General features: G+C 36.9%; 1 pseudogene across 1 annotated transcript; it reads left to right on the forward strand.

Annotated features, from left to right (window-relative positions):
• LOC308417725 (olfactory receptor 52N2-like) lies at positions 1-994 on the forward strand (annotated as a pseudogene). Its single transcript has one exon. The product of its transcript is annotated as an olfactory receptor 52N2-like (transcript).
• Positions 995-5,338: the final 4,344 nt, after the last annotated feature.

The raw sequence follows: 5,338 nt of genomic DNA on the forward strand, positions 1-5,338 counted from the left end.
ATGTCTGGAGCCAACAGCTCCAGCCTGACCCCAGAATTCTTTATCCTCAATGGTGTTCCTGGGCTGGAAGATGCACATGTTTGGATCTCTCTGCCATTCTGCTTCATGTACATGATTGCTGTGATGGGCAACTGTGGGCTTATCTACCTCATTGGTCATGAAGAGGCTCTGCACAGGCCCATGTACTACTTCCTGGCCTTACTCTCCTTCACTGATGTCACCTTGTGTACAACCACAGTGCCCAATATGCTCTGCATATTCTGGTTCAACTTCAAGAAGATTGGATTTAGTTCCTGCCTTGTCCAGATGTTCTTTGTCCACATGTTTACTGCAATGGAGTCTGGTGTGCTCATGCTCATGGCCCTGGACCGCTATGTAGCCATCTGCTATCCTCTTAGATACACTACCATCCTCACCAACCCTGTGATTGCAAAGGTTTGTCTTGCTACATTCTTGAGGAGTGTAATGCTCATCTTCCCATTCACTCTTCTCACCAAGCGCTTACCCTATTGCAGAGGCTCCCTTATCCCCCACACTTACTGTGATCACATGTCTGTGGCCAAGGTATCCTGTGGCAATGTCAAGGTCAATGCAATCTACGGCCTCTTGGTTGCTCTGTTGATTGGTGTGTTTGACATTTGCTGTATCTCTGTGTCTTACACTATGATATTGCGAGCAGTGGTGAGTCTGTCCTCTGCTGATGCTCGTCACAAGGCCTTCAGCACCTGCACATCTCACATCTGTGCTATTGTGATCACTTATGTGCCTGCACTTTTTACTTTATTCACTCATCGTTTTGGAGGACACACAATTCCCCACCACATCCACATCATTGTGGCTAACTTCTACCTGCTCCTGCCCCCTACCATGAATCCAATTGTTTATGGAGTCAAGACCAAGCAGATTAGGGAAAGTGTAATCAAGCTTTTACTTGGAGACAAAATGGACATTGCCTAAAACAAATGCATGTTATGACCAGTTACATTGCTTATAATAGGGAAAATGTGGGGGGGGGGGGCATTTTCTTTTTTCTTACAACTTTATTTTTTTTAAAAAAGAGGGATACATATACATATTTTAAAGGCATTTAAGCATAATACTATATGAATATTTTTGTCAGCACATAATTCTTTTAGAGGTTTGATAGCATGCATTGAAATCCCACTAGTTACTATAATCATAAAGTACATGTAGGACAGAATGTAACATAGAAACAGATTTCTTGGTGAGTATAGATTAAGCATAATGATCTGTGAATACCAAAATTTGCCACAAAGCTATAAAGGATGAGTGAAATAATATTAAGCCATCTAATTTGTAGACGTTCTGAATTGTTTTCAATTTAAGCAATGCTCTGCCAAGTATAAGATGTAGAAATTAAAGACAGTGTGCTCATTCCATATAAGTCTTTTTGTACATATAGAATTCTATATAGATAGAAAAGTAATAAAATAATGCATAGAAATTAAATGTTAATCTTTGTTCTGTGTTTAAAAGTCAAACACTCTGTAATTTGGAACATTTTGTTCTCTCTGATACTCTTAGATCAAGTATGTTGCTGATATAGAAAACATGGTTTCAGTACTACAGTATATATACAAGACAAGCTATGGTTTGATATTTAGTGGGCTATACCAATTCTAATTATTTGCTATTTTTATAAATACTCTTTTTAAATGTTCAAGAATTCTGTTCCTCTCTGAATATTGAACATTTAAGCTCTTTGGAAATTAGATTTTTCAAATGTCCTTGTGTTATTAAGGAGGTTATATCATTAGGTTTCTATGGTATTTATGATTATCCCACTCATTCTTGAGACATGAAATATAGATGACTAACTGTATGAGTTATAAACTGGATTTAACTTGATGCAGAGCTGAATGTCTAATAATCCCATGTTTCTGGGTATTGAGAATAGACACACTGGTAAGGGAAACACAAGATAAAACACATATATAAAAAAGGATTAAGAGGAGTGTAAAAAAGGATTGTATCTGAAAGAAGGACTCTTTTGTACATGGTATGTTTTATTGGTCTTGGTTTCAATTACTCTGAAGGTTAAAATGATTTATTTCTAAGAACTGAACATTGTTAATGAATTTGTATATCTACAAAGGTCAATTTCTATTTTTTCAAATATGACAATGACTTATATATTTACCATCTGAAATGACATTACTTAAATTTGTTTTGCAAATCCATTCAGCATCAGTCTCTGCATAATAAAATGCTTCAGAGAAAATCTAACCAATAATACATCTGGAAGCATATATTTCACTAATTGTCAAGTCCCCATGACAGCAAATATGTGTGATTTTGTAGACATATGTGAATTTATATATTTTTTTAAACGACTTTATTTTGCAAAACAAAGATAAATGTAAAGATTTTAAACATTTTTTGCTTAAAATTATACATTTTTGTCAGTACTGTTTTTTCAGACATTAAAATAAATTTTACATAAAACCATGTGAATATGTTTTTTAGTCAGTACTTGATTTTTTTCAAGAGCTTGACAGTATGCATTGAAAACCTACTAGTTGTAATAAGCGTAAAGTACATGCAAAACAAAACGCAACATGGAAATAGTCAAAGTCTTCTTGTTTTGTGAATATATGTTTATTTTTTGTTTTCTTTATTTCTTGGACTTCATACAGTCTGTGAGTTGTTTCAGGTAGTACTATATCCAATTTTCTGAGGTATCGCCAGACTGATTTCCAGAGTGGTTGTATTAGCTTGCAACCCCACCAACAGTGGAGAAGTGTTCCTCTTTCTCGGCAGCCTCGCCAGCATCTGCTGTCATCTGAGTTTTGGATCTTGGCCAATCTGACTGGTGTGAGGTGGAATCTTAGGGTTGTTTTGATTTGCATTTCCCTGATGGCTAAGGATGTCAAGCACTTCCTCAGATGTTTTTCGGCCATTCGGTGTTCCTCAACTGAAAATGATTTGTTTAGCTCTGTACCCCATTTTTTAATAGGGTTATTTGATTCTCTGGTGTCTAGCTTTTTGAGTTCCTTGTACACCTTGGATATTAGGCCTCTATCTGATGTGGTGTTGGTAAAGACCTTTTCCCATTCTGTTGGTTGCCGTTTTGTTTTCTTGTATCCGTCCACTTTGCTGAACTTGTTTATCAGCTGTAGGAGTTCTCTGGTGGAATTTTTGGGGTCACTCAAGTACACTATCATGTCATCGGCAAAGAGTGATGTTTTTATCTCTTCCTTTCCGATTTGTATCCCCTTGATCTTTTTTTGCTGTCTAATTGCTCCAGCCAGGACTTCCAGTACTATGTTGAATAGGTAGGGAGAGAGTGGGCAGCCTTGTTGAGTCCCTGATTTTAGTGGGATTGCTTCAAGTTTTTCGCCATTAAGTTTGATGTTGGCTGTTGGTTTGCTGTATATTGCTTTTATTATGTTTAAATATGGGCCTTGGATTCCTGTTCTTTCCAGGACTTTTAACATGAAGGGGTGTTGGATTTTGTCGAATGCTTTCTCAGCGTCTAGTGAGATGACCATGTGATTTTGGTCTTTAAGTTTGTTTATATGGTGGATTACATTGATGGATTTCCTTATGTTAAACCATCCCTGCATCCCAGGGATGAAGCCTACTTGATCATGATGAATGATGGTTTTGATGTGTTCTTGGATTCGGTTTGCAAAGATTTTGTTGAGTATTTTTGCATCAATGTTCATAAGTGAGATTGGTCTAAAGTTCTCTTTCCTTGTAGGGTCTTTGTGTGGCTTAGGTACGAGGATTATTGTAGCCTCAAAAAATGAGTTGGGTAATATTCCATCTGATGCTATCTTTTGGAATAGTTTGGCGAATATTGGTGTTATATCCCCAATAAATGTCTGATAAAATTCTGCACTGAACCCTTCTGGACCTGGGCTTTTTTGGTTGGGAGGCTTTTGATGACTTCTTCTATTTCTTTAGGTGTTATAGGGTTATTTAGATGGTTTACTTGGTCCTGGTTCAACTTTGGGACCTTGTATCTGTCTAGGAATTCGTCCACTTCCTCCAGATTTTCCAATTTTGTGGAGTATAAGTTTTTGTAGTAGGATCTGATGATTTCTTGAATTTCCTTAGTTTCAGTTGTTATGTCACCACTTTCCTTTCTGATTTTGTTAATTTGGATACTCTCTCTTTGCCCTCTAGTTAGTCTGGCTAGGGGTTTATCAATCTTGTTGATTTTCTCAAAGAACCAACTCTTTGTTTTGTTGATTTTTTCAATGGTTTTTTTTGTTTCTATTTGGTCTATTTCTGCCCTAATTTTGATTATTTCTTGCCGTCTACTCTTTTTGGGTATATCTGCTTCCTTTTGTTCTAGGGCTTTTAGCTGTGCTGTCAGGTTGCTGATGTGAGCTCTCTCCAGTTTCTTTTTGGAAGCACTTAAGGCAATGAGTTTTCCTCTCAATACTGCTTTCATTGCATCCCATAGGTTTGGGTATGTTGTGTTATCATTTTCGTTGAATTCTAGAAAGTCCTTAATTTCTTTCTTTATTTCTTCTTTGACCCTGCTATCCTTTAACAGAGCGTTGTTTAGTTTCCATGTGTATGTGGGCATTTTGTTGTCTTTGTTGTTGTTAAAGACCAGCCGTAGACCATGGTGATCTGAGAGGATGCATGGGAGTATTTCATTCTTCTTATATCGATGAAGGCTCGTTCTGTGTCCAATTATGTGGTCAATTTTCGAGAAGGTGCCATGGGGTGGTGAGAAGAAGGTGTATTCTTTTACTTTAGGATAGTATGTTCTGTATATATCTATTAATTCTAGTTGGTTCAAAGTCTCTGCTAGTTTTGCAGTGTCCTTGTTCAGTTTCTGTTTCCCTGATCTGTCCATTGGTGAGAGTGGGGTGTTAAAGTCTCCCACTATTATTGTGTGGGGTGAAATGTATTTTTTGAGCTTTAGTAGAGTTTGTTTTATGAATGTGGGTGATTTTTTATTTGGAGCATATATGTTAAGGATTGAGAGTTCCTCCTGACAGATTTCCCCGGTAATGAGTAAAAAGTGTCCTTCTTTATCTTTTTTATTCGATATTAGAATAGCCACTCCAGCTTGCTTCTTGGAGCTGTTTGCTTGGAAGTTTTTTTCCCACCCTTTTACTCTGAGATAGTGTCTGTCTCTGTCTCTGAGATGAGTTTCCTGTATGCAGCAAAAGGCTGGATTTTGTTTATGTATCCAGTCTGATAGTCTATGTCTCTTTATTGGGGAGTTGAGACCATTAATATTAATGGATATCAAGGAATAATTGTTTCTGTTTTCTGCCATTTTGCTTTTTTGGGTTGAGTTGTGTCTGTGTTTTTTTCTTCTTTTAGTTTTCTTGTTTAGGAGTTTTCTTGT

The sequence above is a fragment of the Micromys minutus genome, assembly GCF_963924665.1.
Source record: "Micromys minutus genome assembly, chromosome: 2".
Taxonomy (NCBI): Eukaryota; Metazoa; Chordata; class Mammalia; order Rodentia; family Muridae; genus Micromys; species Micromys minutus.